General features: G+C 49.5%; 1 non-coding gene across 1 annotated transcript; it reads left to right on the top strand.

The window, feature by feature from the left end:
- Positions 1-939: 939 nt before the first annotated feature.
- Positions 940-1,012, top strand: TRNAR-UCG. The gene has a single exon. It is a non-coding gene; the product is annotated as a tRNA-Arg (tRNA).
- Positions 1,013-13,186: the final 12,174 nt, after the last annotated feature.

The following is a 13,186-nucleotide window of genomic DNA, read 5'->3' as shown; positions in this document are numbered from 1 at the left end:
TTTACCTTTAAGTGCTGTTTTCTGCATATTGTTTTTGTATTTTAAAAATCTGGTTAAAGAAATTTCCTTGTCTGTGATCTTCCTTTCTCACATTATCTTTGTCTGGCTTTGACCTTAGGACAAAGTAAGGCTTATAAAATGAGATGGTAAGACTTCCCTCTGTCACTATATTTGGAGGCGTTTTTGTCCACTTGAAATTTTTCTCCTTGGAATATTTTGCGGATCTTCCAGATTACAATATCGGGGCTTGGCATCCTCTCTGTGGGAAAACATTTGACTATTTATTCAATTTATTGAATGATTTGGGGCTATCGGTATGTGTGGCTGCCCAAGAGGATGGCCCCTTCTGGACCTTCTGCGCCTTCTTACAAAGGTCCCTGGAAGGCACTGGCGGCTCCATTCTGTGCAGGAGGGCCAAGGCCTCGGAGGTGCCCTGGATCCCGCCCTACCTGACACTGTCCAGCAGCATTGCGCCAAACTTACTGTACGCCTCGTGGTGATTTTCCTTTACTCCTAGAGTTCTGTTCTGACTTTGTCCTCCTCCAGGGGTCTCTGTTCTGACTTTGTCCTCCTAAAGCTGACCTGGGAGTCTGGCCCTGTCACAGAAGGATGGTGGCCCTTTCCTCCCGTCTTTGCACGTGGACGAGGCGGGCAGAGCCGGGCGCCGCACTAGTTCGCACTTCCGTTCACAAAGGACACGGGCAGTCGGTTAAAGGGGGGGTGTGTGGAGGAAGCCAGAGTCCCGCTGTGCTTCCGCCTGTCACCGCGTGAAGTGATTTGGCTTGGGCGAGCGGCAGCCACGTCCTCTGAAGTGGGATTAACGGAGAAGTAACGGGACTTGGTTGGGCTGCAAAGGGCAGTCCGCGGGCAATCCGCAAATAATCCGGAGAGCCTGGAGGCTCAACACTTGTCGTATTTTTTGCAATGAAAGAGCCGTTGGACCACGTGGCCTAATGGATAAGGCGTCTGACTTCGGATCAGAAGATTGAGGGTTCGAATCCCTTCGTGGTTGCAGCTCCCTTTTTCACGCTGCTCTGCCCCAGGCCTGTGTGCCTCGACCCTCAGGACCCCAATCCCCGTCTCCCGAAGGAAATGGGGCACTGCGGCCCGGGAGCGGGGACCCGTGCGGGAGGCGGTGGCGCTCGGACCCGCCCTTTGCAGGGAACGCGCGGCGGGGCAGGTGCGCGGCTGTGCGGGGCAGCCGCCAGCAGCGGGAAGGCTCTGCCCTCTCAGCCCCTGCAGCGCGGGTCCCTCTCGGTCACTTGGGCCAGTGATGACCCCCTCCCGCTCCCGGCGCCCTGTGGTCGCGCGCGAGGACTTCACAGCCGTCACACGGAAAACCCGCTGTTTTGAGCCGGTGTGGACGCCGCCGCTCCGGAGGGGAGTCCGCTCCCGCACGAGGGCAGCCCGAGCAGAGGCGTGACCCCCGCTGACTCGGGCTCACGACCCTTCCCCAAGGCCGCGGGACCACCTGCCGCCCCGCATCGGCCCGGCGGCCGCCCCTGCCCGCGGGCCTGAGACCCCGCCCGAGCCTGCAGCCCCCAGGGGAGGCGAGAGAAGAGCCCGCGGCCGAGCCGAGCGCGCGGAGACGGAGACGGAGCGGACGGAAGGACAGAGCAAGACGGCGCGGCAAGTGAGATTCCCGGTCTTAAACTGACATAGTTTCAGTTCGTTCCCAAGGTCTTCCCACGGCGAAAATCCGTCGCTCACCGGAGGCTTCGCTAAAACTTCCAAAGCAATCGATCTGATCGGATGTAACTCGGAGCGGGGACCGCCTCGGGGCCCCCACCCCGGCCACGGAACCCCGCGCTCGGCGGCTGTCCCCGCCGGAACCAAGCAGAAGGCTGCGCCCCCCGGAGCAGCGCGGCGCAGGGATGCGGGGGTGCAGCGGGGGTGCAGCGGGGGTGGGGAGGGGGGAGGGCGGGAGCCCCGTCTGGCGCGCGCGGGACCAAACCCGTCTGCACCGGGCGGCCCGGCCTGAACTCCCACGGGCTCCCGCTCCGATTGCGGGGACGGTCGCCCGGGGCTGGGGATGGAGCGCGGTGGGGCACCTGCGGCCCCGGAAGCAGCACGACCCTGCGGTGCGCGGGCGCTGTCGCCGCGCCGCCCCTGCTGCCGCCCGAGCCCCGTCCCACCTAAGCTCTGGAGAAGACGCCCCCTGACCTGCCCCGGGGAGCCCCCGGGGTTCTCTGCCGTCCGCGCCGCGGTTGTGCGGGGGCGGGAGCCCCGGTGAAGGCTTTTCTGAATTGCCCCGCGGGCCTCGCGCGCGTTTCCAGGGCGGCCAGCCCGGGCCCAGGGAGGTCACACTTCCACAGCATAGGAAAGTAAGAGGGAGAAAGACAAGACACCCAATCAGGTTTTGCAGAATGCCATCATGAGATTTTTTTTTTTTTTTACCAGTTAATGTACCTTTTAAATGAATTTGTTGAGGCAGTTTTATTAGAATAAATTACATATACTTAAACATATACATGAGTTTGACACAGGTATAAACTCATCAGGCCGTCACTACAATAGAAATAATGAATGCAGACCACCCCCCTCCCGCAACCACTGCCTCTTGTCATTATGTTTGTCCTTTTATAAAATCCTACAATACGTTCACCCACATTATTATTTTGAGATTCACCCATGAGCTTGAATCAGCAATTCGTTTATTTTTATTGCTAGATAGTATTCTGTTGTATGGATATACCAGTTTGTTTACCCATTTGCCCATCGATGAATATTTGTATTACCTCCAGTTATAAATAAAGTTGCCATGAACGTTTGTGTATAGTCCTATGGGGATATATTCTTTCATTTCTCTTGGGTAAATATGTACCAGTGGAATGGCTGGGCCATATGGTGGGTTTATATTCAACTTTTTAAGAAGGAACTACCAAACCGAGGCTGGTATTACCTGCATACCTAACAGTATAGGGACATTATGAGCGAGGAAGATCACAGGTCAGTCTCACTCTGGAACATGGACATGAATTATCTTGAAAGTTAAGAAAATGAACGCAGTCACATGTAAAATGAATTGTAAGTCATTTGGGTCTTGAGTTTATAGCAGGATTGCAAGGCTGGTTTACCATTAGAAAATAAATCATTCCACTTTGCACATTAAGAAGGAAATAAACCACATGATCACCTCAGTAGAGACAGAAAAAGGTTTTGCTAAAACTCAGTATTCCGTCACCATCAAAACTCCAAGCAGCCTAACAGTAGAAGGTAATTTCTTTAACCTGGCATCTTTGAAAAATCGTCACCAACATCAATCTTTAACGTGAAATATTGAATGTATGCAGAATAATGAAAACATTCTGTTTGAGATTGGTGACAAATCAGGGACACTAACTCTTATCACTTCCATTCAAGATTATGGATTTCTGTGTGTGTCATTCCTTGCCTTTCTCAGTCGTGAGCAAAAAAGGGAGTACAAGGTCACGTGACTAGAGAGGCGGAAAGAAGCCTGTCCTTATTCTCAGAAGATATTACATACAAAGGTAAATTATTAGATTATATAGATGTATTACAATGTAATAGCTTGTAAGAGCTAATAGATGGCAACATATAATAACAGCCTGGGTGGAGGATGTGTTACCCGCAGCGGGAAAATCAGAGGCCTGGGGAGTGCACCTCTGCTAAGCTTCCATCCAAGGAGCCCCTTTCTTTTTTACTCCATAGAACCCCAAGAATCTGATAGAAAAACTTTATTTACTCTACAGTTTTCATTTCTTATTTTAATCGGCCATCAGTGGTCTTCACTGAGGAGCTCTGAGAGCATGTCACACAGTCCAGACCAAAAGGGGCTCTACATGGCTGAAATTCTCCTGCTCTGCCTGCCCGTCTGACCCTGCCCCCTCCATCCTCCTGCCTCCTCCAGGTCCTTTCTGGAACTGAACTCCAGGTAGAGTTGGTTTCTGGCCTGAGCCAGGGCTGGTGGATTATGAGACTTTGAAAGCTTTTTTCAAAGATAGAAATCATTTCTTTCTCTAGACCTCTGTACTTCTTGGGGCTTCTAAATGGGAATAGAAGCACAAGGACACTGAACTTTGCCTCAAAACCCCAAAGCCCTTTAGGGCAGTCAGCACAGCTCTTCTGCGGCCGTCCCTGTAGACATGACTGCATTCAGTCCCACACCACTGGGTACCCGCCTCATGAGATGAAAGGTTAACATATTGTTTTGGAATATGCCCTTGGTTTGTTTTAATCGGATGTGGTAAAACACACAGGATTTGGCTGTCATGAAAGAAGTTTTTGTACTCACAAATCCCCAGAAACAAAAGCCCTGGCATATGAGGAAGTACCGGGGTCAGGCAGGGGGTGGGGGGAGGAGCTGGGCAAGAGCCTTTGCTGTGGTTTTTGTGGGAGGAATGAGTGAGGCAGGGCAAACGGGCTTAGGACTGGGAGGTTTAAAGGGTTCACGGCTGTCCGCAGTGATCTGGTACCTGGCCCTGGGATGACTAGGGCGGGAGAATAGTGGCCTAGAGCACAGGAACTTGATGAGGAAACCCTCTGGAGTGTAAGGGTCTGCCCCTCCCAGAGGAACTTGCTTGTGGACCCTGAATGTAAGGGTGGGGCAGACTGCGTGGAGACATCCAATCAGTAAGCCGTATGTATATCCGCTGGGAAGGTTGAAATTCAATTGGCCACCTGTGTAGGGGCGGGGCTCAACCACCCCCATAAAGGTTGCTCTGCCAGGCTACCAAGGGGGGCTCCTGCAGGAGAGCCGGGGCTCCTGCAGGAGGGCCGGGGCTCCTGCAGGAGGGCCGGGGGCTGCTGCAGGAGAGCAGCGGCTGCTACAGGAGGGATGAAGTCGGCGGAGAGCGGTGAAGCCGGCGGCCCCGAGCCATCGCCTGCAGCCTGCAGCCTCCGGCCCCGAGCGCCGCCGCCTGCACCCTCCGGCGGCGGCCCCGAGCGCCGCCGCCTGCACCCTCCGGCGGCGGCCCCGAGCGCCGCCGCCTGCACCTTCCGGCGGCGGCCCCGAGCGCCGCCGCCTGCACCCTCCGGCGGCGGCCCCGAGCGCCGCCGCCTGCAGCCTCCGGCGGCGGCCCCGAGCCATCGCCTGCAGCTTCCAGCCTCCGGCCCCGAGCGCCGCCGCCTGCAGCTTCCAGCCTCCGGCCCCGAGCCATCGCCTGCAGCTTCCAGCCTCCGGGGGCCCAGCGGTCCTGAGACATCTGCGGTCCAGTTGTCAGCGTTCCCTCGACGCCTGCGGTCCTGAGACATCTGCGGTCCAGTTGTCCGCGTTCCCTCGACGCCTGCGGTCCTGAGACATCTGCGGTCCCTCGACGCCAGCGGTCCTGAGACATCTGCGGTCCAGTTGTCAGCGTTCCCTCGACGCCTGCGGTCCTGAGACATCTGCGGTCCCTCGACGCCTGCGGTCCTGAGACATCTGCGGTCCAGTTGTCAGCGTTCCCTCGACGCCTGCGGTCCTGAGACATCTGCGGTCCAATTGCCAGCGGTCCCTCGACGCCTGCGGTCCTGATGCCTACAGACCCTAGAGGCCAGCAGTCGGTCCTGACACCTGCAGCCCCTAGATGCCAGCAGTCTGGAGGCATAAGCAGCCCTGAGATGCCAACGGCCCCTAGACACCAGCAGCCTCCCTGCAAAATGCCTCACCACCCCGAACCACAAGTGGCCTTGTCCGCAGTGGTGGCTTCCTCCGGGTGGAAGCCTGGTCAGAGTAGCATCGTGGGGAGCAGAGTCTGTGTCATCTGGGTTGTCCTCCTTGTCATTGTTGCTTCTTCGTCATTGGGAGTGGCCTCATCCAGGAAATGGTCTTGTCCAGAACAGCCTCTTCTTGGGAGCGGCCTTGTCCGGGGAGAAACTTCATTGAGCAGTGGCCTTGTCTTGGGAGTGGCCTCTTCTTGGGAACGGCTCCAATCATGGAGCGGCCTCATCTGTGGAGCAGCAACGTCATCTAGAGCAGCCTCGTCCAGAGTGGCCTTCTTGGAAGTGACCTTGTTGGGTTCATCGTCACCGCCTTTTCGTAAGAGGTAGCTCTGACCGGTAGTTTGATTCCTGATGCTTGGCGCGAAATAAAGTTTTGCTTGACCTTCGCTTTGTATCAGTCTCGTTCCTTTGATCACGGACCCTAACAGGAGCAAGAACTCTGGACCGGTGGTTTGCATGGAAAAGGCACAGTCACAGGGGTTGTTTACTGCTTCTGGGAACTGAGTAGCCCTTGGAGACAGGGACAGTCTTTCTCTAGGGTTGGCAAGGCCCCAAGATGTTGAAGCATCAGGAAATACAGAAAATAAAAAATGTGATTAAAATACACCCCAAAAGCACTGAGTACGAGGCATGACATTTGGCCTACACATAATAAATTGTATTTGTCATTTACATTACATATTTGTAGCTCATGGAGGGGGAGTGATATACCATATCATGTGGTTAATAGAGATGGAAGGAATCCAATTCCGATATTCCTACCTAGTTAGGGCTCAGTCTGTTACATCATTCCACCCCTCACATGGTGTTACTAATTCCTAACCATCTGTGACTGTTAACCTTTGCTCACCTGTAGTAACGGGCTCTTGTGTGGTAAGGAAACTTTTTCTTTATGGTCCCATCTCACAGATCAGATCCAAGTAGCCTTAGACTAAGACTCTGTTTTCCCAGATGTCTGAGCTTCAGGAGGTTCTGATAAACTCTGGAGTAGCTTTGGAACACCCCTCCAGCATGAGAAGAACAAACGATCTAGACCCAAAAGAAAACATGGCAGGCTTACTTCAGAACTCCCTCCTGAAAGCCTGACACATCCATCCTGCAACCAGGGTAAAAGTGAAAACTAGAGGCCAGAAGAGCTTTGCTACCCCTGGGGTCCTTACCTTCCCTGGGCTACCACTGGAAGGCTACCACCGGAAGACATCAAGGCTGATAGTGACATGTGAGATCGCATACTTCTCTGGCTCACATCCTGGGCAAGACAGAGCCAATGGGGACCAAAGGTGTTTTGGGAGTCTAGGGCTGGAAGATGAGAAGCGGAAAAGGCAAAGAAGCCAGGGAATAAGAGGAAAAGGAAGGTGGTGGGGAGGGGGAAGAAGGTAAGAAAGAAGCAAGCAGGAAGAGAAGAAGAGAATACTGGCGTTCACAAGCTGCCTACCACGGACAGCCATCTCCGAACCCGTCACAGCCGGTTCTCACTAACGAGCAGGTGGCTGTTAGTGCGCCCGAGATGTCAATACAGAAGTCAACCCAGAGAGAAAATAAACAATACGCTCTTTGTTTTCCTAATAATCCCAAGAGCTCGAAAACACAATTTATTTTCACTATTCAATGATAAAGACTTATGGAAGACATGAAGAGAGTAATGAGGGAGGGCAGAACGTACCGGCGACGTTCAGGAGAAAGGCAGGAAGAAAGGGAATTCAGGGAATTCAGGGGGAAGTCATGAGATGTTTAGAAGCCATCACAACATGAATTCATGATGAAACGGCTGCTGAGTGAAGGCTAATCTCATGTAGACCTTAGTCTCTTCTAGGAATAAATCACTTATTAATTAAACAAATATTGATGTATTTTAAAGTCCATACACACCTCCTGTTACTTGGGACAAAAATGAACAACTTCAATGGTCTCTGCCTTGAGAGGCTTAATTTCAGTCATGTCAATAAACAGAACTCCTGTCTGTGCATGTATGATTCCCCTGACTATCCCCCACACTCTCCATGCTATTTGGTGTGCAGATGCGTTTTTCTTTTAAGGGTTTACTTATCTATTTGAGAGTGAGAGAGCATGAGGAGGGAGTAGGGAAGCTGACAAAGGGCCTGATCCCAGGACACCGAGATCACAACCAGAGCCAAAGGCAGCCACTTAACTGAGCCACCCAGGTGCCTCACATGCTTTTAAAAAGCTTATAGCAGAAAGGGATGAGGAAGAGATAAACCCACCATAGCAGGAAAATGGTGCAGTATTACCTTTGGCAGAAGAAGGCAATGCCATTTAACACCCATTTGTTTCTGTCTTTTCCAACAAGGAAAAATAATATTTATCCTTTAAAAACATTAACTCATTTCATCATCACACAATTTATGCCCAACAGTGGGGTTCAAACTGACAACCCCAAGGTCAAGAGTCACATGTTCTACCAACTGAGACAGCCACGCACCTCCGAAAAGTAGTATTGAAAGTGGAAAAAGAGGGGTGCCTGGGTGGCTCAGCCATTAAGCATCTGACACTTGATTTTGGTTCTGGTCATGATCTCAGGGTTGCGAGGTCAAACAAATGCAGCCTTGGGCTCTGAGCCCAGTATGGAGTCTGCTTAAGATTCTCTCTCTCCCTGTCCCTCGGCCCCTCATCCCACACTCACTCATGTGCTTACTCTCTCCCTCTTAAATAAACAAATCTTTAAAAAAAAAAAAAGACTCAGGGCGTCTGGGTAGCTCAGTGGGTTAAAGCCTCTGCCTTCAGCTTGGGTCATGATCCCGGGGTCCCAGGCTGTCTGCTCAGCAGGGAGCCTGTTCCCCCTTTCTCTCTGCCTGCCTCTCTGCCTACTTGTGATCTCTCTGTGTCAAATAAATAAATGAAAATCTTTGAAAAATTTTTAAAAAGAGACTCAAAGTCTCAAAGTAATTAAAATAAGCATGGCATTGGCCAGGATAGGTAAACAGAGACATCAAACATAACAGAAAGTTTATGCTAGTGTGGACGCCTGACAGAGAAGAGAGGACGCACTACAGGTGGCGGAGGGAGCGAATTTTTAGGTAAACAGTTCTAGAAAAAAATGAGCAGAAGCGTACTGACCTGTACTTCATCATAGAGAAAAAAAATCTGCTTGAGTTAAAGACTTACATATAAAAGACAAATGTATACAAATTTTAGAAAATTATAAAGAAGAGTGTATTTGTAAGCTTGGGATAAGGAAGAATTTCATAAACATGAACAACATGACAGCAGTAAGGAAAAAGATTGACCAATTTGACAGCATTAAAACTTTTTAAGTTAGTTCACCCACCGACACCATAATGAAAGAAAAATGGCTTTTATAGTTTGTGGGGTTTTTCCACTGATGTCCTTTGTCGGGCTGGAGAGGTGTCTTTCTGTTCTCGGTTTGTTGAGACTTTTCATCAGGAAAGGGTGTTGGATTTTGTCAAGTGTTTTTCTGCATCTGTTGAAGTGATCACGTGGTTTTTGTTTTTTATTCTGTTGATGTGGTATACTATAATAGCTGATTTTTACATGTTAAACTCACTTTGCTTTCCTGGGATCAATCCCACTTGGTCATGGTATATAATTCCTTTTACGTGTTGCTGGAGTTTGTTAGTATTTTGCTGAGGATTTGTGTCCCTGTTCATAAGAAACATTGGTCTGTAGTTCTCTTGTGATATTTTTGTCTGGTTTTGGCATTAGGGTAGTAATGGCCTCATAAAATCAGTTTGGAAGTCTTTCCTTCTCTTCTATTTTTTAAAAGAATCTGTATGGGCCAGTTAGCTCAGCTGGTTAGAGTGTGATGCTGATAAAAGAATTTGTGGGAGCGCCTGGGTGGCTCAGTCAGTTAAGCATCAGCCTTTGGCTCATGTCATGATCTCAGGGTCCTGGGATTGAGCCCCATGTTGGGCTCCCTCTGCCTGTCACTCCCCCTCCCTATGCTCTCTCTCTAGCAAATAAATAAAATCTTGTAAAAAAAAATAAATAAAATCTTGTAAAAAAATAAAAGAGTTTGTAAAGAATTGATATTGATTCTTCTTTGAACGTTTGGTAGAATTCAGCAGTCAAGATGCCTGGGGATGGTCTTTTCTCTGTGGGTAGTCTTTCGGTTACTAGTTCAATCTCTTCGCGTATTATAGATCTGTTTATATTGTCTAATCTTCTTGAGTTGTTTCAGTAGTTTGTACTTTTCCGAAACTGTGTCCACTTCATCTGAGTAATCTAATGTGTTGGTGTACTGTTATTCACAGTATCCCTTGATAAGCCTTTTTATATCTGTAAGGTCAGTAGTGATGCTCCCTTCCTTCACTTCTAGTTCTAGGAGTTTCAGTCCACCCTCTTATCCTTAGTCAATCAGCTGAAGGTTTGTCAGTCTTGTTGGTCTTTTCAAAAGGCCAGCTCCCAGTTTCTTTGATTTTCTCTATTGTTTTCTGTTCTCTGTTTCACTAATTTCCACTCTAATATTTATTTCCTTACTTCTGCTTGCTTAGATTTAGTTTGCTGTTTTTTTCTCATGCCTTAAGGTTTCATTATTAATTGGAGATTTGTTTTCTTTTTTAACATAAGAATTTATAGCTGTGTGTGTGTTTTTCTAAGCCCAGTGTTAGCTGCATCATATAAGATTTCAGATGTTAAGCTTTCGTTTTAATTTACCTTAAAGTATTTCCTGTTCTTTTGTTTTTTTTTCATTAACCCATTTGTTATTTTAGAGTATATTGCTTAATTTTCACATAATTGTAAGTTCTATCAAGTTCTTGGTTATTTCTAATTTCATACATTGTGATTGGTGAATATATTTTGTATTATTTTGATCCTTTTAGATGTATCAAGGTTTGTTTTGTGGCTGAGTATATGGTTTATCCTTGAGAATGTACCATGTGCACTTGAGATGAATGTTTCTTTGTTGGTGGTGGAATGTTCTATAGATGTCTGTTTGGTCTGGCTTATAATAGGGTTCAAATCTTGTTGATCTTTTGTCTAGTTCCATCTATTATTGAAAGTAAGATTCTTCTGGGGTGCCTGGGTGGTTCGGTTAAATGTCTGCCTTCAGCTTGGGTTATCCCGGGGTCCTGGGGTCGTGGGATCGAGACCAGTGTCCGGCTCCCTGCTCGGTGCGGAGTCTGTTGCTCCCTCTCCCACTCCTCCCACTCATGCTCGGGTTTCCTCTCTCGCTGTGTCTTTCTCTGTCAAATAAGTAAACAAAATCTTAAAAAAAAAAGAAGTAAGATTCTGAAATCTCCAACCATTATTGTTGAATAGTCTTTATTTCTTAAAGTTTTTGCTTCCTGAATTTTGGTACTCTTTCATTGGGTGCATATGTATTTACAACTGTCATATATTTCTGATGGATTGATCCTTTCATCGTTGTGAAATGTTGTTCTTTATCTCTAGAACCTTTTTGTTTGTTTTAGTCTATTTTTTGTAATGTTGGACATAGACATTTCAGCATTCTCGTGGTTGCTGTGCACATGATGTATCTTTTTATGATTCTTTTATTTTCAACCATCCTATCCTTGAATCTAAAGTGTATCTCCTGTAGACCATACAGTTGTATCTTTTTGTCTGAATCCAGAATGACAGTCTCTCTATTTGATTGCCGGTTTGATTCATTCACAACTTAGGTTATTTTTGATATAGTGGTATTTATATCTGCTGTTTTATTTTCTGTTTTCTCTGTGTTGTTATTGGCAAATATATTACATTTCTCTATTATGGGTCCACCAATACATTATGCATATATTCTTTTCTATAATTGCTTTTTTGTATAAGCAAACAAGTCTGGCCTACATGTAGTATCTTGTGGGTAACCCCTCAGGAAGGTCCCGGAGACCTAGATGAAAAAAGAACTGTACATGTAACTTCCAGCCACCGTGAGTGCAAGTGCGAATTTCCGTTATAGGATTTCCTTGAAAAAATATTAGGCGACAAGCTGCCAGATGTGAGTGCATGGTATCTCTAAATCACTTCAATATGCAAATGTTTCTCCATGTGAATTCAGCCCTGGTCTCCTTGTCATGGGCGACAAGGCAAACCAGGACACTCGATAATCAGACAGCCAGCAGTGGCAAGATGCAGCTAGAGGGGAGTAAGGATCCTACGGCCTGGTCTGTTTGGAAAAGCGGGCAAGGAATGTAGACACTGCCTCCTCATTCACACCTCTACCACTATAGAGATTTGCAAATTCTGGGCCTTTCAGCTCTGGGCTTGGTGCAAGGGCCGAGGAGACAGTTTACTCCTGGAATAAATTTAAATAGCCCAAGGTCCCCTTGATTTGGAGTCTCTATGCTATGGCAAGAACAGAGAGGACCCAATGTGTAGGACCATGAAAAGATCCCCCAAAGTAGTACTCTGCTAATTTGTCTCCTCTTATTCCGCGCTACATGCATTTAGCAATCACGTGTGTCTTTGTAACAAACCTCACCCGAACTGAGCTGCTCAGCACTGTTTCTTTTGTTTACAATTCTGCAGGTTAACGATTTGGGCTTCACTCAGCAGGGCAGTTCTTTCCCTGGTTTTGCCTGTGGTCATTCACGTGATTGCAGTCACCGGTCAGTCTGACGTGTCTGGGGTGTCAGCCCACAAGCCTGGGATGGCGGGGATGGCGGCATCTCTTTCTCGGTTCTCTAGGAAGTTAGACGGAGTTTCTTCATGTGGTGGGTCTCAGGGGCCCAAGAGAGCAAGAGGGGCAGTTGGAAGGGCTCTCCAGGCCTCATCTTGGATCTCCTGCAAAATCACCCCCACCGCATTGTACTGCGTCAATCACAAGATCAGGTCACGTCCAAGAGGCGGAGAAGTAGACCCCAGCTCTTGATGGAAGATCGTGCAAAATCCCCTTGCAAGGGGACGCGCGGAGAGATGGGAGGAATTTGTGGCTGTTAATTAACTGATCATGTATTATCTCCTTTGTAAGTGAGATGATTCACTCCGTGAATAACCTCTGCGCATACGTCCGCTGTACATCTGGGTGAGTCAAGTGTTCCTGTCACTTCTTTACCAAGCGTTCCCCTGGCCGCTCGGGTGCGCCCTGTTTGGAGCCTGCAGGGCCTGGTGGGCGGCTCGGGCCGGGGAGCCGCCTCTGGAGCGGGCCTGAGGGTGCGGAGCGCCGCCCGCCGACGAATTCCCGCCTCCTCGGTGTCTGCGGGAGGCCTCCCGCCACCGGCCGTCCAGACGCAAGTCTCCCCGCTCCAGTCAAAGGTGGTAACGGTCAGCGGGTTTTGTGCGTGTGACACCCGCGTCTCCGCCGTCACTGCAGGCCTCGCGGAGCCCGGCGGTGCGAGCGCCGGTGCGGGCGCGGCCCGGAGGCGCCGAGAACCCGAGGCAGGGAAGGCAGGTGCGGACAGGAGACCGTCCGCGGAAAGACTTAGTAAAAACCAAGACTGCCCAGATTTCGTGGAGTGAGGCCATTTTTATGATTTTTAGTGACACTGGGCCCGAGTCTTTGTCTGACGGTCCCGTCCTCGCTGAACTCGCTGCGGTGAGCAGTCGTCGTGGCAGCGGGTGCCGACTCGGCCGGCGGGGGGCAGGGGGTGGGGGGGCGGGTAAAAGC

Source organism: Neovison vison, chromosome 1 (genome assembly GCF_020171115.1).
Source record: "Neovison vison isolate M4711 chromosome 1, ASM_NN_V1, whole genome shotgun sequence".
Classification (NCBI taxonomy): Eukaryota; Metazoa; Chordata; class Mammalia; order Carnivora; family Mustelidae; genus Neogale; species Neogale vison.
This window is presented reverse-complemented; position numbering and strand designations above follow the sequence as displayed.